At 42.0% G+C, this 26,024-nt stretch overlaps 1 protein-coding gene across 1 annotated transcript in view; it reads right to left on the bottom strand.

Moving 5' to 3' along the window:
• Positions 1-26,024, bottom strand: part of LOC309662919 (uncharacterized protein) — a gene marked incomplete at its 3' end in the record, with an annotated part of 112,040 nt that overhangs the window by 75,411 nt on the left and 10,605 nt on the right. The gene's annotated exons all lie outside the window — the stretch shown is intronic.

Raw genomic sequence — 26,024 nt, 5'->3', positions numbered from 1 at the left:
ATTTGTGTCACATTTTAGACTCTACATATAAGTGATATCCTGTGATATTTGCCTTTGACTAACTTCACTTAGTATCATAATCTTTAGGTCCATCCATGTTGCTGCAAATGGCATTGTTTCCTTCTTTTTTATGGCTGAGTAGTATTCCATTGTATATATGTACCACATCTTCCTTATCCATTCATCTGTCGATGAACACTTAGGTTGCTCCCATGTCTTGGCTATTGTAAATAGTGCTGCAATGAAGATAGGGGTGTGTGTATCTTTTTGAATATAGTTTTGTAGGACTATGATTTATTATCCCTAGTATTTGAATTTCTGCTTGAAACTTGTCTTTCCACATGACTAAAATTTTGGTGATGGTTGGACCGTGATATTTACATCAGATTGTTCTACGCTGGGGTGGTTGTAACAGATAACAGAAACAGTCACCCAAAAATTAAGATGCTGTGGCCTCTTGTTCTTTGAAGTTCAAGGTTGGGTATGAGATGAAGTAGTCCATTTCCTATGTATGAATGCCTACACTTATAATTTTAAGAACATCGGTATGAATAGAACAGCATCACCTTTGCTTGCAGTTAAAAGAACATTGAACCAATAATGTATCTTTTGAAAAATACTCTTATTACACGTTTATTGATACATAATTCACAAACACAAAAGTTAATCATATAACTCAGTGGTTTTCAGAAGAAAGGCTGTGTGACCATCACCACTAATTTCTGAACTTTCTCATCAGCCCTGACAGAAAGCAGTACCCAACAGCAGTCCTTCCACCCAGGTCCTGGCCACCACGAACGTACTTTCTTTCTCTATACATTTACCTACTCTGGACACTTCTCATAAACGGAATCATACAATACGTAGTCTTCTGTGTCTGGCTTCTTTCATTTCATAATGTTTTACATTATGTTAGGTGATATGGTATTTTTGCTTCACCCATATTGTCACGTATGTCAATACGTCATTCTTGTTCGTTGTCACCTTCCATTGTACGGATATTTGCTCTTCCATTCACAATCATGTCTCTTAATAATGCAGGATTCCCAAAACCACTGGGTAGATCTCAACTGTTTAGGATTAGAAATTTTCCTCTCCTATCTAAACATCACTCGGCTATAGATCTCAGTCCCACAGTAAGGCTTTAGCTATTAAATCTCTGCACCATACGGCCCTTTCTCCTTTACAGTCTTAACTCCCCAAAATTGCTGAACATACCTGCAATTTAGATAATCTGGTATCAACCTACTCATCCCCTTCTTAAGGTCCGCACATCCTCAGGGGGCCCTCATCTCTCTCTACGTATCAATGTTCATCAGTCCGACAAACAAGGGCTGAAGCTGGAGCAGTACATGAACAGCCTGGGCTGAGGTTAAGTATGATCTTTGGCAGGGTTGACATCAGAGAAATAATTAGATTGGGCAGAGGCCAAAGCTGGACAAACAGTGGACATGGTTTAATTACTGGAAATGATGTGTTAGTAAAAAGGGTGCAAGAAAGAGGGCATTATGGGCAAATTGGTGTTTCAGAAAAGGAGCCCTTGGCCTGGTGACAAACTCAAAGTTCACAGCGGGGTTAGGCAGACTGAGCTGTCGGTCATAAACAGGGTGACAACTGCAACAAAAAGCAGGGGCCAGACGTTGAGGAGTATATTATCACAGGAAAGCTGACAGCAGGGTTCAGGCACTTTGGAGAACATCCGCCCTCATTGTCTTTTCCCGGAAGGGTCTTTGGTCCATGCGGGGTTGGGTCCTGCTGGGACTTCCGAGGACCACGTCTGTCAGAGAACATCCCGGCCCCAACTTGAGTGCTCTGTGCTCACATCCCAGAGATGGGAACCAGTGAGATTCCTTCTAAAGAGACTCAGGGCTGAAGTGAATGGACGCCAATCTAAGAGACTAGGTCAGGGCCAGATCCTGACGACCTTCTGCCTCCTCGTGTCAGGTCAGAGGGTCCTGCTCCTTGCTCTGGGAACCTTGACCTCGGACCAGCTTCCACCTCCTTCCCCTCCAGGTCTTCCTTTTCCTGGACAGATGGGCAGGACCTCTGGAGGTCTGCCTCTGCTGCATTTGCTGCACTGCTCTTGAGAGATGTATCACACACATCCTCTCCTGCTGTAGGATCTGTTTTCTTTGATCTAAGCCTTAGCTCCTCAACTAGAGCGTGGTCCAGCAGACCGGCCTTCCTGTTTGCTGTGTGCTTCAAAGTTTCACACTAGCAACTGGACCAGCTCCTGGTTCTCACAGAGGTGGCCTCCATCAAAGGCCACGCAAAGGTGACTGGGCCTGCAAAAGTAGGCGTGGCAACTGCTGCCTGCCCCCAATTAGTGGCTGACAAAAATATTACCAGTGGGGTAATATGCCACTGACCTGATTATTATCGATAAATATTATCATGATTACATGACTAGCCACATCTGTATAGCAGGCACTTGCTCTGGTGTTGGACATATTCAGCCCCACATAATCATCCCATATACGACACAAGTTTCATTTACCCATTTTCTACTTAAGAAACTGGGAGTCAAAGACGGCAACTAAAATATGGACATCCTGAAGCCAGTGGTTAAACTCAACTGTGAGTGCCCCAGTGAGGAAAGCTGAGTGAGACACAGGGTGAGATTTACAGTGGGCTGTGAAGGAATCTCCGGGTTTATAATCTTGGAAGGAGAGTAGAATTGGTCCAGACAGTCCTGAACGCTGTAAGCTCAGGGAATAGCAGATCGGATGAATGGGCTGGAGCAGACAATAGGAGAGGAAGCTGGCTGAATAGGTAGAAAGCAGATTACAGTGGATTTTGACTTATTGGAAATAAAGTATTTTATTTAGTAAATGTCATTGGGTTTAAAAGAAAATAGAGGATTAGATCTGTGAAACGCTCTGGTCATGGCACACCTTGGTTAGAATTCTTTTGTTCCCTTTGTAGATAAAATGGTCCAACCTCAACAATAAAAGAATCCAGCAAAGACTGTCTTCAGCCGCCCAGCAAATGCAAACTCTGCTGCAGCTCCCCCCATGCTGAAACACAGCGTTCCCTGTCCTATTGGCTCGTATACCCCAATAAGCCACAAAGCCCATCTGTTGTCTACATTTTATTGGGAATTAATATCAATGCATTTCCTCAACCAAAGCATTTTCATTTTAAGCAAACTTTCCCATTAATCATAAAATGAAAAGCTGTCATTAGAAAGAAATATTCGGGGCAACAGCGCGAGCAGGCATGGAAGATTATTGTGATTATAATCATTTCTTTTTTCATTACTGAAGATAGTATGTCACAGTTTGCTTGGGAAGATTAAAAAGGTAATCCATGCAAAGTATTTAGCAAAATATTTGGCACAGAGTTAGATGTAAAAAAAAAAAAAAAAAAAAAAGAAAGGCTACTGTGATTATTGATGTTACTTTGTTTGCCATTATTTGTGTTCTGAGGAGTGGAGGAGGAAGCCTGGACTTACAGTCTCCCAGCTCCTGTGTATAACACTCATCCTATGCTAACCGGTTCCATCTTATTAGTGAGGCTTGGGGGGTAGGAGGTGGGACGGGGGGAATTATCATGGTTTTTTTCCCTGGGTGGCAGCAATTTTCCAATGTTTGCCAATGTGATGAGAGGGCAATTGCTTTAATTGCCTTTGATTGGCCATTTGTATTTCCTTTACGGTGAACTGTCTATGCATTTTACCATTTCTATTTTGGATGGTTTACCCTTTTCTTAGCAATTGTAGCAGCTATTAGTACCAATTAGACTTAATAATAATTTGTCTGTAATAGGTGTTGTAAAATGTTTCCAGTGCATCATTTGCCTTTTGAATTTATTCATGGAGTTTTCTCTATGCAGAAATTTTCTACACACACACACACACACACACACACATACATTTCCACCCTATTTCTTTTTTGGGTTTTGGGTTTCCTATTTTTCTTAAAACAATCCCCCCCCCCAACGTCAAGGTTTTGCAGCTGCCCTATGCGTTTGCCTTTATCAGTCAGCATCGGCCATACAATACAATTTACCTCTACAAAGAACTTCTAAGAACCCTGCCTAATGGCATCAAGGATGTCTATAAACCCCTGAGTAACTCCAGCCACTGTGTTTGGGCCAGGTGTGCACGTACATTGCACCATCCACCTACGTTGCTTACCTGGAATGCTCTTTGAGCAGGAAAGCAATGCAAAAAGACAAGAATCCCGGTACATTTCAACATCCCGCCTGGGGGAAGTTTTTAGTTGGATTACAATAGCCTTCACCAGTAAAGCCAATTGACAACAAAAATAAAAAAGTCTCACTCTGGCTAAAAGCCAGCAAAATAAAGAGACAAAGTACATTAGGCATGAAAGACATTTGCCTCTAGAATCATCATTGTAACCTCCAGGTAGGATCAGACAGCGGGACTTTTGTAATTATATAAAGATTATATCCTGTATTTTATTGGTTTAACTAGATCAAACATGAATGCCAGTCAATCCAACTTTCAAAGAGTCTATATAAGTTCAATCAACGGCACCCAGACACTATTTCAATGATATTTTCAAAGTCCCTCCATTTCTAGCCTTTTGATTTTTTCCTTAAAGAAAAATAATTCTTCAAAAGCTTCAAGTAAACACTTCACTCAAAGACAGCCCTCGAGGGAAGGATAGAGAGAGATGAAAACTAGTTATCTAGATACAACCATTTGCAAAGAAAAAAGAGAATCAGAACAGATCCCACTTGTTTTTTAGCACAAGCAGGTGATGGTGTGGAACAGCCACAAGGACTAAGCAGTGTGCAGTTGCGGAAACTCAACACTGAGTGACTGCCCAACAGCAGGACAGAACATTTGAGTTGAAACCATTCCACAAAACCCGCAATAGACCTACACTTTACAAACCAACCCTATGAAACCACAAGCAATTAGCTGTGACTCAATCGATGATTTTCTTTTCATGTTAAATGTAAGGTTTTTAAAATGAAGGCATAGATTAAAATTTAGCAGTTCATTTTAATCCAGAATATTTTCCTATTACTTTGGAATTAAGAAATAAAATAGTTGATTTCATTTATTGTTATAAGGCTATTCCTTTGTATTGTCGATATACTCACAAAGTTTCTCATATATTCAACAGCAGCTAAAAGAGGGGTTCAGGAGACAAACTGAGAGTAAGCATTTCCATGGCTCAAAATATTTTTTAAAATGAATCTTTGCCAGTGATCATCACAACTATACATTCATTCAAAATATTTCTCAGGAAACTTAAATGCATATTGCTAAGTGAAAGAAGCCAATCTGAAAAGGCTACAATATTGTACGATTCCAACTCTATGACATTCTAGAAAAGGCAAAACTATGGAGACAGTAAATGGATCAGTGGTTGTCAGAGGTTGAGGGGAGGGAGGGATGAATAGGCAGAGCACGAGAGGACTTTTAGGGCACTGAACCCACTCCGTATGATACTGTAATGGTGGATACATTATACATTTGTCCAAACCCATACAATGTACGAGAGCGAACCCTGATGTAAACTATGGACTTGGGGTGATGACGACATGTCGATGAAGGTTCATCCATGTAGCAAATGCACCACTAGGGAGGGAGGGTGATAGCAGGAGAGGCTGTGCATGTACAGGGTCAGAGGGTACATAGGAACTCTTTGTATTTTCTGCTCAATTTTGCTGTGAACATAAAACAGCTCTAAAACAAAGTCTACTGAAAAGGGAAAAAAAGCTCTGTGTTTACATTTGTTGTTTAGAGTAGGAGTTCCTTCAAATGTTACAGATCGTCCTCAGTAAATAAACAGCCTTTTCATTAACCACTCCCCCTGAAAAATTTCCCTCTGGATTCTACAAATCTCTCACAGTGAAATGAATTCTATAGGAAAACAGTATTTAACCATACAAATATACCTCTCCAGACACCCAGCCCTGCCCTCTGGCCCCCACCACTGGAATGCAGGGCCCGGCCACATTCTTTACTTCACTTCTTCACACCTGGCAAGCTTATCCAGGAATGAGAACCTCTGTAAGTGCTGTCCTCCCACCCAGAACTTGTCCCCTCCCCAAGTCGACTCCCATGCACCCTTCAGGTCACTGCAAGTGCCACTTCTTTCAGGAAGCCTTCCCTGACCCCCACTCCCTGACTACAACAGCTCCCCTGTTGCATATGCTCTGTGCCTCCCTGTGCTTCTCTTCCGAGGCACTCTACACAGTTGCCAAGTATAAACATATTCGTGTTGTTTGTCCTTAGTGATCATCACCACCACTCCCCACCCCACCCCTGCCTATGACCTCCTTAAAGACAGAATGTGTCTGTATCTCCCCCTCACCACTGGCTCCCTCATGATCTTAATGAATATTGACTGAGTAAATAAATGAATGGAATAGGGAGTCATACAAATAAATTTAAACTTAATCATTAGATCATGAGGAACTGAAAAGAAGGAAATAAATAGATGGAGCTGAACAAATTTTTCATCTTCTCTGGGTGGAGCTTTTAAGAAATGGCTTCATTATTTTGTTTCCTGTAGAGTAAATGTCCAAGAGATTCGGCCTGAGAATATGAAAATCTGAACAAAAACTTGTATTCAGAATCAAGTACAAATTATTTAAGAAATAATCATGCTAATTATCTTTTTATAGATGTAAATAAAGTCATCTAAAGAAAAATGTATAGAACAGCAAGGGCTCGACGATGCCATATGGGAAAACATTACTTTCTTTAACACTTTACTGTGAATTTTAATAAGGAATATGCTTACAAATTCTGTCTGTGGGAGAGCACTAAATGAGGACGCAACTTTTACTACTTACTGTCTCTGGCAGAATGCTGGGACCCACCATAGAATCGGAGATACTAGCTTCTGTTAGCACACCTCAGGCAGTAGTCTTCCAACTGTAATCTCCTCCAAGAGGATGTGCTAGCTCTGAATTCATTCTTGCCACAGATATGATTTTGGATATGTATTCACTGAACCATGTTTGGTAATAAAATTTATATTTTCAGGAGGAAATTCTGGTACATTGTGCATTCTCCACAAAAATCACATAAAGCCCTGGAAGATTTCAAGACTGAATAAATGACTTGTGCCGAAAGAAATCCAATCTTAGGTAGCCTTAGAGGGAGCATTAAATGTAATAACTAAAATTTAGTAAATGACTCGTATTACAAAGTAAGGGAAGCATGAGCAATAGAGTAGCTATATAAACTAAACAACTACAGCATTGTTCCTGGGAAACCTAAAAAATAAAGAAATTTTGGTATAAACTTCATTCTCTTCCCAGCCTCTGCTTCATAGCAGGGACAAGAAACAGGGTCGATGAATGCAGCTTATAAAGGCAGGCATGCTCAGACATCACTCTCAAGTTTTTACTTCGCTTGTAAATTGTGTGGATTCTCCCAATTCCAGGAACCTCTCCCCAGTCGCCATAGCTGCTTGTCTAGAAAGTAAACACCTATGGAATAAAGTGCCCAGGCTGGCAGGGCAGAGGTACAAGGGTTCATCATGTAGGAATGACCATCTGCTTCGAAGTGCTGGAAGGGTTATCTCCAAGGTAGGTGGCTTGAGTCGGCCACACCCACTTCTGTTTCCAACCCTTACTTTGAAGGGTCCCTGACTTTAGTTTTGATCATTTGTGTGGGTCTCAGTGATGGTGAGAAAGACAAGACTGGGAAGAAGAGAAGGAGCCGTAGGGGAGGAAGTGGATGAAACAGGCAAGAAAGATAGAAGAGGTCCCAAAAGTCTGAGGTAAGTGGCATATTAAGTCCTTGGGCATAAACATGAGATGTTAAAACCTCTCTAAAATTTAATATAAAAGCACATTTTGCTTTTGTCATCAAGAGGCGAAGGCAAATCTTCTGCACTCTTTAAGATTATCATAACCCAGACACACTAAAGCCACTGGCATGAGGACTGCCATCAGCTGCCAATGGGCTGCCTCTCAGCAGTCCCTTTGGTGGGTGTCTGAATGAAGAGGTGGCACTTTCTGACACTAGGAGGCTATGCTCAGTTATGTAGCTTCAGCTCGGTCTCCATGGCAGCCGGGCCAGCCCATCCAACTTTGGATATGGGGTTCCCACTAAAATCTAAGTATCCCAGCTACACGGGCAGTCCACAGTAATTAGAGACAAAGCACAGAAAGAAAGTTTGGTGGACACGAGGAGGCAATGAGTTCTGGGAACATGATTAATAACCAGGATCCACTTGTTTGGACCTAGAACGTACCCTTTCAACAACCTTAGGAAAAGTCCTGAGATAACACACCATGAAGACGTAAAATCTGATTGTTTCTGAAGTCGGGGTGCTTCTTACCCCAACTGTGATGAACGTGCACCATCACTGTTGGCCAGGTGGCAGTCATGACATAGAGGTCAACACTCCACACATGTGAACTTGGTGGTCACAGTTGTGCACGCTATCACCATTTACACTGAGCTGTGTACCTTGTTGGTTCTACACATGTTGGGTTTAATTACTACTTAAAGTGTGATTCAAAAGATCAGAAAGAGAAATTAAGGAAACAATCCCATTTACCATCGCATCAAAAAGAATAAAATACCTAGGAATAAACCTACCTAAGGAGCCAAAAGACCTGTACTCAGAAAACTATAAGATACTGATTAAACAAATCAAAGCTGACACAAACAGATGAAGAGATATACCATGTTCTTGGACTGGAAGAATCAAAACTGTCAAAAGGACTCTACTACCCAAAGCAATCTACAGATTCAATGCAATACCTATCAAATTACCAAAGGCATTTTTCACAGAATTAGAACAAAAAAATTTTACAATTTGTATGGAAACACAAAAGGCCCTGAATAGCCACAGCAATCTTGAGAAAGAAAAACGGAGCTGGAGGAATTAGGCTCTCTCGCTTCAGACTATATTACAAAGCTATAGTGATCAAGACAGTATGGTACTGGCACAAGAACAGAAATATAGATCAATGGAACAGGATAGAAAGCCCAGAGATAAACCCACACACATATGGTCACTTTATTTTTGATAAAGGAGGAAAGAATATACAATGGAGAAAAGACAGCCTCTTCTATAAGTGGTGCTGGGAAAACTGGACAGCTACATGAAAAAGAATGAAATTAGAACATTCTCTAACACCATACACAAAAATAAACTCAAAATGGATTAAAGACCTACGTGTAAGACCAGATACTATAAAACTCTTAGAGGGAAACATAGGTACAACACTCTCTGACATAAATTGCGTCAAGATCTTTTTTGATCCACCTCCTAGAGTAATGGAAATAAAAACAAAAATAAACAAATGGGACCTCATTAAACTTAAAAGCTTTTGCACAGCAAAGGAAACCATAAACAACCCTCAGAATGGGAGAAAATATCTGCAAATGAAGCAACTGACAAGGGACTAATCTCCAAAATACACAAACAGCTCATGCAGCTCATATCAAAAAAACAAACAACCCAATCCAAAAATGGACAGAAGAGCTAAATAGACATTTCTCCAAAGAAGAAATACAGATGGCTAAAAAGCACGTGAAAATGTGCTCATCGTCACAAATTATTAGAGAAATGCAAATCAAAACTACAGTGAGGTATCACGTCACACCAGTCATCAAAAAATCTACAAACAGTAAATGCTGGAGAGGGTGTGGAGAAAAGGGAACCCTTCTACACTGTTGGTGGGAATGTAAATTGGTGCAGCCACTATGGAGAAGAGTATGAAGGTTCCTTACAAAACTAAAATTAGAGCTACCATATGATCCAGCAATCCCACTCCTGGGCATATATCCGGAGAAAACCATAATTTGAAAAGATGCATGCACCCCAATGTTCACTGCAGCGCTATTTACAATAGCCAAGACATGGAAGCAAGCTAAATGTCCATTGACAGATGAATGGATAAAGAAGATGTGGTACATGCATACAGTGGAATATTACTCAGCCATAACAAAGAACTAAATAATGCCATTTGCAGTGACATGGATGGACCTAGGGATTGTCATACTGAGTGAAGTCAGACAGAGAAAGACAAATTACCATATGATATCGCTTATACATGGAATCTAAAATAATGGTACAAGTGAGCTTATTTACAAAACAGAAATAGAGTCACAGATGTAGAAAACAAACTTACGGTTACCAAGGTGGAAAGAAGGGGAGAGGGATAAATTGGGAGATTAGGATTGACATATACACACAGCTATATGTAAAATAGATAACTACTAAGAACCTACCGTATAGCACAGGGAACTCTACTCAATACTCTGTAATGATCTATATGGGAAAAGAATCTAAAAAAGAGTGGATATATGCACATGTATAACTGATTCACTTTGCTGTACTGCAGAAACTAACACAACATTGTAAATCAACTATGCTCCAATAAAAATTAATTTTAAAAAATGTGATTGAAATAATTAGACTAAGATTTGACATTGAAAGGAAAAATTATTCTGTGCTCAGAAATGCAAAGACTAAAGAGGTGCAGCAAATATTCATTGGTGGAAAGACTGAACTTGCACATTTTCATATTTTCTTGTAACTAATAACTAATACTTTATAGGATTTAAAGAAGGAGTATGTCACAAGTAGATGAATCTGTGCTACACATTCTTACTAATACATGAACAAAAGGATTCACAATCTCATGCAAAAATGCAAATGAAGGCAGAAGAAATCACCAAATCTCCTGGACCAGATGAAAGCTGTTAACAAAGCAACAAGATATTAGTGAGGCCAAATGATGCTTCATAAATGACCATCATTAAACCGTCTGTCATTATTTACGATCACTTTTTTTTTTTTTTTTTTTTACTATCACTTTTAAAAATCTTAGGGTTATGTAAAAATGGATGTTCTGCCCATGGCTTCTTAGATCCCATGAAATCCTGTATACAGATGTATGTCAGCTCTCCACAAATCCCTTTCTCCTCCATACTGACGTATCTTCATAGTTACTCTTTTGGGGACTATTCCCGCTTTCCCTAATCTGCAGTCGGGAAATAATTAGTGAGGGATTTACTAAACTGGTAAGTATTTTCTAGAAAGTGGGCCTGTGCTGATAAGGAGCAGGGTATGATCTGCGGATGCAGGCAGGTCTGCCCATACCACAAACACCGAAGGTAAACCCAGTGTCAGTTCCGATGCTGTCTACATGGAATGTGAGTACAGAATCTGTCCTGACGGGAAGTTGGGAGGCAGGAGCTTCCCGTGCCCTTCATTTTTCCCAATGAGACCAGAACTGAGGAAATTTTCCACAAGACGTGAGTGTAATGGGGGAGGGAATTTAAGGAGAGAAGTGAAAAGTGCACTCGTTGCTGAAGGAAGATGAGAGTTGGAGTTGACCCGAGGTACACTCGGAGGATGGACGGACAGTTCACATGTTTACCTGCGGCTGAGACTATGCATTTACAGTCACACCACTCCATACAGGTGTGTGACCTTCTCTGGCAGTACCCAGCACTGAACTGACATCCAAGTAGGCAGCTATTAGAGCCTGACAGATTTAGAGTTAGAATTTTATAGCTAGAGAGTAGCCAAAGGGCAAGAAAATGAAACTACTGGGGGAAAAAAAAAAAAAAAAAAAGATTAAAATGATGCATCACGGGTCCTAGACAGGACTCAGCAGGAAATTACAAGAAGCGTCAATGTAACAGTACTTTCAAACTTCCCTGGTTCAAGAATCACCTGGGAAATGTGTTAAACATAAAGGTTCTCAGGGACTGACTCAGTAGACCTAGACATGACCCTGGAACCTGTAGATTAACAGATGCCCTGAACGTTCCTTACAATGTGGCACATGTGGTAAACACTAGGCCAATAGACTATCTGAACTTTGAGGGATTACGGAATGAAGGTCTTGCGGTGAACGAGACAGAGCACTTGTGCAAAGGAAATAAAAGCACTAAAATGGTAGGTGTTTGTGCTCAGCATGGAAAAGTGGAGTTTAAAAAGCGTAAGACAGAAGAGTTCTGGTGGGTGAGAGGGCCAAGGGGTGCCAATGGTTGGAACTGTAGAATTCTGTTCTACAAAATAAGAGTAATTGTCTGTGGGTAATACTGCCATGGACCACAAAGATGTCCCCACATCCCAACCATGTGACTGAAATGAACACATTCCTGGCTCTTGAGAGTGTTGAGAGCTGACAGCTCACAGCTAAACTCCCTCTCTCCCCGCCCAGAAGTTGTACTTGGTTGAAAAGAGCCGACCCAAGGCCATGTTTCTTCAGGGAGATGCCCATATCCAATGCCTGGTTGATGCTGGGGAACAAAGGACCAACCTTGTCCCATTCAGGGTAACTTTCAAGGCACCCTAAGCTCCAGAGCGTGTGATGAGACCCACGGTGGCTGCAGTTGCTCCTGCCCGCAGCCCGACTCCTCCTCCCACTCCAGGCTCCGTCCACTTCCCCTCCAGGGCTGATCCTAAGAACACCACCCAGGAACGTTCTGAGCTCAGATCTCAAAATCTCAGAATATGCTGCATGAATAACACAACCCGAGAAAAGTATGCATCTTGCCATAGACATCACGTCTATGGGGAATGCGGGAGGGAATGCGCTTTCTCCAATGGAAGGGCTTCTGGAAGAAGCTAGGTCTCCACAAAGGCAAGCAGATATGAGGCATATTTCTCAAAAAAGATGAGGGTGTTGAAGAAATGAACCCCATGGTGGGAAGGTGTAAGAGCAGCACGGAAGTGTAGCCCCTCCAGTGCAGAAGAGGAAAGTGGGTTCCTACGAAAAGGCTGGTGAGGGGGTCAGCGTTTTAGCCCAAGGACACATCTCTTCAAGTCCCAACAAGATCCTCCTCAATCAACCAAGCTAGTTTAGGAGCCATCACAATTTCACTGCAGGTTAATACATTTTTCCTGAAACTAAGAGAATTGTGGTCTCTTGAGCACATTCACCAAAGAACATTGTTTTTCCGATACGTTTCCACTTGTTATTGGCAGCTATGTTAATCTGCACTTTTGAAAGCAACTTTCGTGTGAGGCTGTGTACCAAACAATTGAAAGGAACAGTGGAAATATTGTTTAAAAGACACATCAAAGTTCCTGTGAAGAGTTCAAACCATTGTCAAAGGAGAAAAAAATGCAAGAGCAATGTGGAACAGTAATTTAAAAACATAAGTTTACACAACTCTTAATTACATCTTTTACTATCATTCTCTGGATAGACAGTGATGAGGTACATATTTACAACTCACTAAAGTATACTTAGGCAATGTTAAATGACTAGTAATGTTTAGGAGTCTTCTTAGGTCTTTTCTTTCCTTAATTGTTGTCACTCTTGTTGCTGTTGTGTTTTTACTGTGGGATGTTTTATACGTGAACAAAACAGAAAATTAGGAGAAATTTTAGCAGAATCTAAAGGGATGTAGTCAGCCACTAAAACAATGACCTCACAAGATCTCTGAGCTACAGAGGGATTCAATCTTATCCTACCTGGGAAGGGGAGTATACAAAAGCTGCTCTTATTCATAAGCAATTGAAAACCAATTTATTATATCAAAACTTATTGAGGGCTCTCCACCATTCATCACATGAGCCATGTGGGATCCCAGAGCTCTCTGAGACCTCCTTCAACATTACTAACAGTCACCTTCTGTGCAAAGCATTTGCATCAGTGGGTATTTCTGTCAGTCCCTCTCTGTGAAAGTATAAGATCTATTCGACTAGGACCAAGCCTGTTGTCTAAGTACAACCAGGACAAGGAAAGGGACCCAAAACATGATTGCAAATACCCACTCAAAATGTTTGTAAACTGTAGAATTCTGACTCAGATGCTACCATATGATTACAAATCAGAGAAGACCTTTGAGGGTCATTTAATCCATCTTCCTGCTGAAAACAAGACACATGTAAGTCATTAATGACATGCCATTGTCTTACAATACAAGGAACTTTCCAAAGGAAAGAGGTTAGAGTGTCCCAGTAACATGTTACCCTGTCTCATCGACTTTTCCATCCCTGAATTCCTACCTAAACCTCTCAAAACCATTAAAGAGCAAAGGGGTGAGAAGTTATTAACTTTCAGACCTTCTGCCTGCTAATATTTTATCCTCTAATTAACTAACGCCTCTAATAACTCCCCAAAACATCTACAATGCCTACAAAGAAAGGCCAAAACCACATGAGAAAGACACAACACAGGGTCCATCCAGTCTGAGTCCTAAGAGGGAAGACCACAGAGATGTTCCTCAACCCCACGAAACTCAAGGGCGGGACCAAGATAATGATGCAGACAACCTGCATCTTGGAAGTGAACATGAAATGGGGAACTTTTTGAGAAATGCCCACCAGTGTCTGAGGAGAAGGGAAAGTGCAGAATGGGTGGGGAGGGAGGATATAAGTGTCCAGTGATGGCACTAAACCTCAGAATGACCATGCCTAGGACTGTCTCGCCACTTGGGTCACTCGTTATCATGGATTTGAGTAACACATGAAAGCCATCAGCAGTACTGGCAACACCAGGTTCTGAGGAAAATTCTAGATCATGAGAATTGGGACAGTTAAGGGAGATTCAAGACCAATGCCCTCTCTCTAGAGATGCAGACAGTGGAGCCCAGGAAGTCTAAAAATATGTAACACATTGTTGATTCAAATCAAAATATTTTAATAGAAAGCACACCTCATGTGGAGTCAGAAGACCCTACTTAGAACCCCAGGCCACTTCCCCGTCATAAACTGTGAGCTTTCGGAAAAATTCATTTCTTCTCTGCTAAAATGCGAAGAAGAGTGTTTTTATAAAGATTGTCACAGAGATGTTTATGAAGACCCCTGGGATCATCTAAAGTCAAGGCTGCTGTCTATGGCAAGATGCAAATCCATCGATAGGAGTGCTTTTCACACAAGGAGCGACTCTTAATAACTTAGAAATTCACAGAGAGTTCTAGAGTCCTGCCTGGCTCATGTGATTGATTAACTGTGGAGAAGTCAGAATTCTAAGAGCACTCAATAAGTTTTGATTTAATGATAAAGAAAATGACTTTCAACTGCTTAGGAACAAGGTCAGTCTTATGAACTTCTATATCATTTGGTTGCCTGGAGTCTCCGCAAAGGCACAAGGTCCATGCAAAGCATAGATCAGACCAGTACTTTAATGCAGAGCTGCACTAAATTAAATTCATAACTCATAACCCCATTTGGGGGAACATTAAAAATCTAATAACAACAAATACTATTTCTTTGGGGTTCCTGGACCCAATTCCAACATGTGTGTTGCGAGGGGGAGGGTGGTTTCCCTCCCTAAGCAAGTCTTGCACATCAACAGGGTGATTCAATTAGGACACTATCTATCCTGAGACAGCGCCAGATCCCACGGGATGAGGGCTCTGTCCCACTAGACTGCCCTCCGCCTTCAGATGCCGACAGCAAGCCCAGGCTATCACCTGAGCTTCTGACCAACAAACTACAGATTGGAGGTTCCAACAATCCCTCCTTGGCTTTAAACACCAGTTGCAAGTCCAAGTTGTCACCTATACTTGTGACCAACTGGCTATAAACAGAGGTTCCCATGACCCCTCCTTGGGTTTGATTAATTTGCTAGAGCGGCCCACAGAATCCAGAGGAACATTTTACTTCCTAGATTACTGCTTTATTATAAAAGGATATAACTCAGGAACAGCCAAATGGAAATGACGCACAGGGCAAGGCATGGGGAAGGGGCACGGAGCTTCCGTGCTCTCTCCAAGCTCAACACTCTCCCAGCACCTCCACGTGGTCACCGACCCAAAACCTCTCTGAATCCCATCCTTCTGAGTTCTTACAGAGGGCTTATTACATAGGTATGATTAAATCATGGGCCATTGGTGATTGATCCAACCTCCAGCCCACCTCCCCTCCCAGGATGTCTGAAGCGGGCGGCAACCAACCCCCTTCTTTAGATTACCCAGGAGCTCTCCAAAAGTCACCCCATTCTCACTGACATAACAAAAGATACCTTCATCACTCTTATTACAGGAAATTGCAAGGATTTTAAGAGTTGGGAGTCAGGAACCAGTGGGTGAAGACCAAATACATAATATGAGAAATATTCTGGTCACCTGAACAACCAAACATATATTCTTATAAATCACAGTATCACACTATTCCTAATAGTATTTAAAACGCAAAATGAAACACAGTGACAATAAGCTTCCTAGTGCTGCTGTAATAAAGTACCACAAACTAGATGGTTTCAACAACAGAAACATATTATCTCACAGCTCTGGAGGCTAGAGGTCTGAGATCAAAGTGTCAGCAGGGCCAAACCCTCTCTGAAGGTCCTAGGGGAGGATCTGGTCCATGCCCTTCTCTTAACTTTTAGACGTTCCTTGCTTTATGGTCAAACGGAGTCCCCCTAAGACCGAGTTCTCCTGCCAAGCATAAAATTAACCTCTCTATCCAAAACTTTATTCCCTTGCTTGTCCTGTCCCTGTTCCCATCAGGGCCGAGGAGTAGCAAAGAAAAGGGGGGACTGAAACTGAGCAGGACCCTGCAGGGTCCTCCCTGGTACAAAAGCCCCTCCATGTACCCTGTTTCTTGTTTACAGAAAAAGGCTTTAGTCTTCCAGGCCTTCCCTAAGTTCTAAAGAGCAGACTGAAGTAGTTACTAATTAGGGAAGTGAGGGAATGCAGAAACATAGGAAAAGCAGTTAAGCAAAAAAAGTAATGATAGCTTAAACAATAGTTCAGCATAAAACAGAGTCCTAGTTGCTCCTCAAGGAACATACATAACCATCTGACACGTATCTTTGAGCTGTTCTTCAGAAACTAAGGCTCCCACCCGGGTGGAGAATGGTGACTACATACGGAGCACAAGACCCAGTCTGGTTGGAACCAGAGGTTGATGATTAAGATTCCTGTTACCTCACCGCCAACCAATCAGAAGAAAGGCATGTACCCTGCAACCCTCACCCCAAATGATGCCTTTAAACACCCCCACCCGAAAGCCATCAGGGAGTGCGGGCCTTTTAAGCATTAGCTGCCCGTTCTCCTTGCAAATCCAATCATCACATAGTTTTCTACCTGTGTCCTCACATCTATGCGTGTCTGTGTCCAAATTTGCCCTTTTAATAAGGACACCAGTCATATCGAATTAGGGGCTCATCCTACTCAAGTATGACCTCATCTTAACCAATTCTATCTCCAACAACTCTATTTCCACGTAAGCTCATTTTCTGAGGTCCTGGGGGTTAGGACATCAGCATATGGATTTGGGGGTGGGGGACACAGTTCATCCCATAACAGTGACTAAACTAAATCAAAGCCATGGAAGAAATGCTATGTTGTTTCAACCAAACCCCAACCTCCACCCCAACTGAGAATCTGCCTTAATATTTTCATGCAGTTTTTCCACTTCCTTCAAAAAATCACCGTCGGGGTTTATTCCCTCACTTTGACCTCCCTGCCACCTCCCGGCATCTGTCAGAGCACAGCGTCTCTGTACGTCCCATCTTCTCTCCATCTCGCCAACGATGACGGGTCCCTCGTGTTTTACATAAAGTACTTAAGGCATATGCTTGCATCATAAGGAGACACTTGTTAACCATAAAGTAGACTCTTTAGGATCAAGCAGTCCAGTCTGTGGTGAAAACAGCCCTCTTAAATAAGCAACCACACAGTCACAGGGAGATGATGTGGCCATGCCCAGCATGTGCCCTCCCCCAAGGGGAACCAGTCCATTCTTATGGTGCTCTTTCTACCCTGTGTCCAGACCCCCAACGTCATGTTCTTGAATTCATTTCATAACAAACCTTGACCGCTAATGACTTTTGCTCTCTGAGGTCTCTGTTAAGGCGTCTTCCCCCTACACCTAGATTTCCTGAACACATATGGTCAGAGGAAGCAGTGATGGGCTTCTTCCCCCATCAACAGATTGGAGCCGTGACCCATGTTTCAAAAGAGATGACGGCCAGCGGAGACTCCAACCCTCTCCCTAGATAAGTGACTGTTTTGAAACTGTGCCCTCAGTGGCATTCCTGCTGAGGAAGCCACCACTGACTCCTACTTAATAAGCTAAATCTTAATAAATGTTATGTAACTTTGAACGAAGGAAGGTTGGTCAGAAGAGGAGTGTTGAGGTCAGGGGACAGAGAACGTAAAGTTTCCATGCTAGAACGTGGCACAACTTACCAAGCAGAGAAGGACCCTAGAGAGAAGCCCCAGAGCATAAATAACCCTACATCAGTGGTTCTCAAAGTGGGGCCCCGGGACCAGTAACGTCAGCCTCAGCTGGAAGCTTGTCAGATATGCACATCTCGAGTCTGACCCGAGACCCACAGAATCAAAAGCTCTGAGGCTGGGGTGCAGCGAGCTGTGTTAAACAAGGCTACCCAATGATTCCGAGGCTTGCTGAAGCTGGAGAACCAGCTGCAGAGGGAGAAGGACCGTTGGTCGTACTCCGCTACACAGGACTTCATGGAATCCCACTCCAAGTGTTGCTTCCTTCTCTCTCTCCATGTTGCCACGTAGAGTCCTGAGTACTTCATCCAGCTCTTCAGCTATCTCATAGCATCCTGGGTACTGAGACATACAATCCTCTTTATCAAGTAATAAATTCATCTTTGGATATATATATATATATATGTGTGTGTGTGTGTGTGTGTGTGTGTGTGTGTGTGCGCGCGCGCGCGCACGCGTAATTTTCCACCAACTCAAGTCCGTTTCTGCTTCTGAGCCTGAAGGCCGACACTACCTCGGGAAGCATGAGTCACCCAGGGCAATGATCCCCAGCAGGTCCAGGCCACGCTGGCCTCCACCGTGTCTCGGCCTCACCTCAGTCTCTGGGTATCTTCATAAAATAAACAACTCAAGGAAGATGCTATGTATTGATTGGGACGACGGTGAGGAGAAAAATCGCAGCAGTCTTTAAAGGCACTCTCAAGTCCCCTATTATTTTTCAAAATAGATGCTTGGCAGCTGTGAAACTTGACAGGGGTGATCCGTGGTTCGTAATAAGCAGTTCCCGAGAGACTCATTACGGCCTGGTTTCTGGCATGTTGACCGGCAGAGGCTAAGGATTAATTTTAAATTATCGAGCTAATTACTCAGAAGCATTAATAGTAACCAGAGACAATGTGTTGCCAGATAACATGAACTGGATACATGAACTGGATTCTATTGCTATTATCACTACAACCATTGAACGAATGTTACTTGAAAAAACATACAGTGCCCTATAAATGAAAACTACTTGCATTCCTACACAAGAGTTTAGTAACCCGTTTTGGAATACACTCAATAAATCCTAGAAGGACTTATTTTAATACTAAAGCAAAATCTACCACCTTGATACACACATATAGGCTGGAAGGCTCAGAATGTAGTTTAGTTGACTTTCATTTGTAGTGGAGAAAACCTAAGCAGGAAAAAAAGAATTACTAGAGATACATGGTTTTCCCATTCTAATTGACTTTACTAAGTCAGATTTTTGTCACATGGTTTTCTTGTGATACATGCTTCTTCATTGTGCTAATTTATGCTATTCATTAGAGAGTACAGAATAATTAATCAAACTAATACAGAGCACCTCAAAGTCCATTATACCCTGACTTATATGATATTCTAGTCCATTCATCATGATTCTGGGTTATTTTAATACGGACTTAAAAAAAACAGCATGTTTTAATGAGAGGTCACTTGAGAAAACATGATGAATTAAATGGGATACAAGAGAAAGCACAATAACCCCAAGAAAAGACCTTGCTTTGCAAAAAAAAAAAAAAAAGTCAATTTCAAGAAAAATGTGTTATCTGCAGAATTATAAGCACCCAGCATCTGGGAAGTCAGCTATGTTTTCCTAATAGAATAGATGACCTAGAATTCAATGGCCTTTTCTACTTACACAATACCTATCCTGGATTTCAAATTTCAATTTAAAAAGTCTACTTAAGCTGTTCCCATGCATCATACGGGAACAGAAAATCTTTAAGTGACAAGAGCATATGAGAGATCTGAATTTCATTCACTACCTAGAACTAAGCACTTTCTGAGAAACTTCAAAGGGTTTTTTAAATTAAAAAATTAAATTTTAAAACATTTATTTTAAAAAAGTTTTTATTTTTTAGAGCAGTTTAGGTTCACAGCAAAATTAAAAGAAAGGCACAGAGATTCCCGTACACCCCCTGTGCCCCCATACACATAAGCCTCCCCCATTATCAACATCCCAATCAGCGGCACATCTGTTACAACTGATGAACCTACACTGAAACATCATTATCATCCAGAATCTATAGTTTACATTAGAGTTCACCCTTGGCTGTATATCCTATGGGCTTGGGCAAATGTATAATGACATGTCCATAACTATAGTATCATACCTTGTGCCATCCCTCATTCTGGCCTCTGTACGAAGCAGCCTCAGGCAGAGGCCTCAGGGCCAGTCTAGCTGGACATTAGAGTGGAGAGCAGCCGCCCAGGGATGCAGGGTTCCCAGTGATGTGCTGTGAAGATGTCTTCCTTTCTGACCCTCTGCTGCCCTGTGGGCAGTGCGTTCCCCTGTACCTGTCTCAGGCCCCTCAGCAGGTGATGGGCTCTCTGAAGCTGCTGGCCCCACCCCCAGGCATGTCCCCCTGGGTCCTCCCCACTGCATCCTCTGGCTGTTCCACCACCTGGCTCAGTGGGCCTGAGCTGATCGCCCTCACTGGCTTCCTGCAGATGAGCCAGGGGGAGCCAAGACCCAGGTCCCCGGGGGGCTCCCATGCCCCCTGCTGGCCCCCCAGACCCTGCCTCTGACCACCCAGGTGCCGGTGGTGGCCAGAGCTGTTCTCACTGGGTGGACCCATCTCCCCCACGGGCCGCAGACAACCAAGGTCCATAGCCCCTCTGGGGGCAGAGTGGGCCCCCTACTTCCCCAGGCAGGTTCTGTTGACAAGAAAACAATGTTGGCTCCCCCCCGCAAAAAAAAAAAATCCTGAAAAACTCCTCTGGGCTCCACCTATTCATTCCTACCCAGCCCCCAGCCCCAACCCCTGGCAACCACTGATCTTTTTACTGTGTCCATAGTTTTGCTTTTTCCAGAATGACATACAGTTGGAATCATACAGTGTGCAGCCTTTGCAGATGGGCCTCTTTCACACAGTGATATGCATTTTAGGTTCCTCCATGTCTTTTCACGGCTTGAGAGCTCATTTCTGTTTAGTGCTGAGTAATATTCCATAATCCGGATGTACCTCAGTTTATTTATCCATTCACTTACTGAACGACATCTTGGTTGCTTCCAGGTTTTGGCAATTATGGATAAAGCTGCTGTATACATCTAAGTGCAAGTTTCATTGTGTACGTAAGTTTTCATCTCATTTGAAGAAACACCAAGGAGTAAGGGTAGTTTTGTTCTGTAAGAAACTGCTTGCCTTCCAAAGTGAGGGTCCCATTTTGCACCCCCAGCAGCAAGGAAGGAGAGTCCCTGTTGCTGCACACCCTCGGCACCATTTGGTGCTGTCGGTGTTCCGGGTTATGGCCATTCTAATGGGTGTGTGGTGCTATCTTGTTGCTTTAATTTGCATTTCCCTGATGACATGTGATGTGAAGCATCTTTTCATACGCTTATTTGCCATCTGTATATTTTCTTTGGTGTGGTGTCAGTTGAGGTCTTTGGCCCACTTTAAAATCAGGTTGTTGAAATTCCCTTTAACTGCTCTTAGACCAGCCTGGGAAGGATCGAGGGGTGTACGCTACTCATTTTTCTGTCCCAAGATCTTCAGCACCAGCACTCACTCTGTGCCTCGCGCATCTAAACAACAACAGCCAATACTTCTGTAGAGCTAAGCACACGTGAGGTTCTGCTCCGAGTGAACTGTGTGGCATCATAGAACGATCCAGTGAAGCTGTGCTACCATCGCCACCACTTTATGGGCGAGGCACTTGAGGTAAAGAGCACATAAGCGGTCTGCAAGAATGCTCAGAGACAAAAGTTTTTCAAAAGGAAAAGACAGTTCACTTGCAAAGAAGTTCCAAGGGAATCAGACTTTCGGACCAGCTCACCAAATTTTAAAAACGTAACAGGTATTTAAAGGAAAAGATGCAATACAACCAACTTTACACATTAGACTGGTCATGGCTGAAAAACCCCGATTTTCTTACAGGCTATCACACCCACAAATGCCATGACATATCTTCAGAATCATCACTGCTAAAGACAGAGATACTGTTGTTTTCTTTCAGGAGAACGTTTGCTATAGAATGGAAGACAAGCATTTTTTTCGAAATAAGTGCCTTATTCTTTCCCAGATTCTCAAATGGAGACATAAATGAGCACCTTTCCAAACTCCCATGTTATACGTGAAAAAGAACATTGTTACTGCAATCAATTTATTGACTCATGTATCTGAGTTTATTCTTTCAAAGAGGGTAACTGAATATGTAATAAAAGAGTCATACATACACATATACATTTAGATATGGATATACATATCTGAATACAGATATTGAACTAGAGACACATCGACCGAGACAGATGTAAAGTAAAAAGAGAGAGAACTAGACCAGTGGCTTTCAACAAGGGTGATTTTGTCCTATGGCACATATTGTAATGTCTGGAGATATTTCTTTGTCATGACCGGGGGTGGGAGGAATACTACTGGTATCTAGTGGGTAAAGACCAGGGATATTGCTAAACATCCAACAATGCACAGCACAGACCCCATAACAAAGGATAATCTGGCCCCAAAGGTCAGCAGTGACAAGGTTGAGAAACCATGAACTAGACACTCTTGGATCATACACATATGGAAAAAAACATTTTGGCCCTAATTTCATACGGCTGTTCAAAAAAGAAGAAACTTCCTCCTTTTTTTTTTTTCAAAATTGTGGAGTAATAAATGGGACTAGAGTATGCCAATCTTGCCCAATAAAAAATAGGTTTAAAATACTATACAAGTCCATGGCCCCTGTATAATAGAAACATCAAAATACAAATGGATGTCTGTTCTCATGGAGTCTCACCTCTAAATATGTTTTTCTCTGGTGATACTTAACAAGTGAATAGATCCTGTCCAGAAGTATTTTTTTTATTTCTTTGCAGCTGTGAGGACATTACCTCATAATTCCGGAAACAAAAATGTGGAAACAACAACAACAAAAGATGTTCCCTACTTTCTTTTAGATTCTGGCCCAATGGGAAAATAACTTCCCAGATGTAGGCCATTCCTGGAATGATCAGCAAATGGGTTTGGCTGTGCTGCTTTCAAAATGGTACACAGCCAAGTGTCAAAATAAAGGAAGGAGAGGGAGAGAGGAGGGGGTGACAGAAAGGGAGAGAAAGTGCATTTCTAGTCAAAGATGCGCCAGGGATATTTGCCAAACCTCTACCGAGGGCCTACCTATGTCTAAAAGAGGAAGAAAGGAACTGGGGTACATATTTTAGGTTTTAAAGGCAAAGTTCTAGTTCTAAACGGCTATAATAGCCCAAAACGTGGACGAGAAAATGAGAAGCCAAGAAAGTGCTCACCTTCAACCAATGACTATCTTTAACCGTGGACAGCATCTTGGGTGATTTCTCTGCACTTCCTTGCCACAGAAGAAATGTAAAAGAACTGCAGTTACCAAAGCATTTTAACAGCGGCCTGTCTCCTATTTTCTGCTCATCGTTCCTGAAAGTAATCAGTAACTTCTGCATAAGCTTGGCATCCTTATCATTAACACACTTCCACTCCAGAAAGCAAGCTCCAAGTTATGCTATGTTGCAGCTCGTAACTTTACCTCTATTTGAATCATCCATATGGCAGGACTGCTGGGCAAGAACGGGCCACCCCAGATGCCTGGGTGGTCTTCTGAGCCTTGTTTCACACGAGGTTTCTCCTCTATGGTGAGCAAAACCCTCTTCTTGGGGGAATGGCCATCAAGGGAAGGATAGACATCAGTAAGCAGGGGCAAAAATAAGTAGCCTGTCATGATGGATAGGCATGGATATCTGAGTATCTCAACAGAATTGTTTGTACAGAGATTTCTCAGGGAACAGTGTCATATTTCCAAATGTGGTGATGATGATGGTGATGGTGGTGATGGTGATGATGATGATAATGGTGATGGTGATGATGATGATGATGGTGGTGATGCTGATGGTGATGATGGTGATGGTGATGATGGTGATGATGATGATGGTGATAATGGTGATGATGGTGATGATGATGATGGTGATAATGGTGATGATGGTGATGATAACGGTGATGGTGGTGGTGATGATGATGGTGATGGTGATGGTGGTGATGATGGTGATGGTGGTGATGGTGGTGGTGATGATGGTGATGGTGGTGATGGTGGTGGTGATGATGGTGATGATGATGATGATGGTGATGATGGTGATGGTGGTGATGGTGATAATGATGATAATGGTGATGATGATGGTGGTGGTGGTGATGATTCCCTCATGATTGGAAATGGTCTTGGTATTTGCATTCTGAAGGGGTCTGCTCATCCGTTGGAAAGCAAGCTAATGATCCTGAGATGCCAGGATCCTTGCCATATTTGGGTTGTTGTAACAGCACTTGGAAACCTGTCCAGCGGCTGGGGTGACATATCACTACAAGACGTGCATCCTCTTCAAAATCTCTTTTGCTATTGCAAGCCTTTGTCAATTTTGTTTCCAGACCACAAAGTATAACCAACAGTATAAATTTCAAAAGAGTGCTATTCATTCCAGTAGTGTAGGCATTTAAAGACAGGAATAGAGGCATTTATTTAAGTCTAGAAAGTGCTGTCTCTCTCAATTATGTGTTATCAGAGAATTAAACAAGAGTTGATAAACGTTCATCAGATGAACCGTTTATATGAACTCAATAGAGACACAATAAGTAATAGGTAAAATCACCTTTAACCTGAAAGCTTTATATTTGTTTGCATTTAGAATTTCTCAACTGTTTCAGTCTTTCTTTTAGAGAAGCTGTCAGTAATCTCCCAAGAATGTGATCCACCTGGTTTGTCCTCCGACAAGACCAGACCATCATTTGCATTGGAGGGAGAGAGGAAGAACAAAAACACTGTGATGTGTTTCACACATAAGAATTATTAATGCATTAGAATATTAAAGTGGGTTGAAAAAGGTGTAAACTGCAAACAGAATATGGAGAAAAGAGCTCTAAGTTGCTTAAGTGAATGAATTCCCATCATTTTTCTTGTCCCCAGCACCAGTATGATTAACAACATTTTCGTAAGGTGATGGATTACTGTGCAAAATTAACGTTTCTTGTTTCATTAAAAGGACCCTCTGTTTTGTGTTTTCACTTACAGACTTATAAAATTGTCACTTCTTTGGATATAACCAGAAATTAGCTATGAAATTTAAAAAGTCATCCGTGATAATTAGATACTGAATTGAGGGGAAACATGCATTCTTGTTCGCTGAAGGTTATTTGAGATCCTATGCACGCCAGTAAGAACACGCACTTCCCTAAAATGAAGATGGCGGTCACCAGACATTACTTGACTGTTTTCAGTGGTGACGGCATATCTGCCTTATCTTTCGAAGTAAGAAGGTAATATGAAATACAAAATCATATATTTTGAGGTCACTCTAACAGAATGTTATTTTCTCAAGTTGGCAGGATATTAATCACTTGGAGACCAAAAAGCTTATTAAATGACGAAAGTTATAATTTAAAACAAAAGGATAAATAGCATGTGAATTAAGAGCTTTTCTTCCCTCTTGATGAGCCATTGTTTCTCAGATTCCCCTGAGGATAGATTTTTGCACTCTGGGGGATTAAAGAACCCCAATTCATCACCATTTTCTTTTCATGCACTGCCTTGAGAATTTTCTAAATTCTTTTCTCAGAATTCCTTACTGTCCAACTTTTATATCTTAGAGATGATGCAAAGAATGATAAAATGTAAACACACACACACACAAACACACACACACACACTCCCAAAACCAAAACAAAAGGAAAGCGAGCAAACTTATAAGACACCCTGAGTTCTTGGAAGTAGCTGTCACATACCTACAAGCCATGAACACCACTTGCAAATATTCCAAATGTGTCCCACCACTGTACAAAACAGCAACGGCAGCCAAGAATGAAGGTCAAGGGTGAAGCCCTGAGACCTCTGTTACTCCCAGACAACAAACTCATCCTCCACGGCATCAAGGAGTTCAGCTGTTCGT

This window comes from Balaenoptera physalus (genome assembly GCF_965194825.1).
Source record: "Balaenoptera physalus genome assembly, chromosome: 6".
Classification (NCBI taxonomy): domain Eukaryota; kingdom Metazoa; phylum Chordata; class Mammalia; order Artiodactyla; family Balaenopteridae; genus Balaenoptera; species Balaenoptera physalus.
This window is presented reverse-complemented; position numbering and strand designations above follow the sequence as displayed.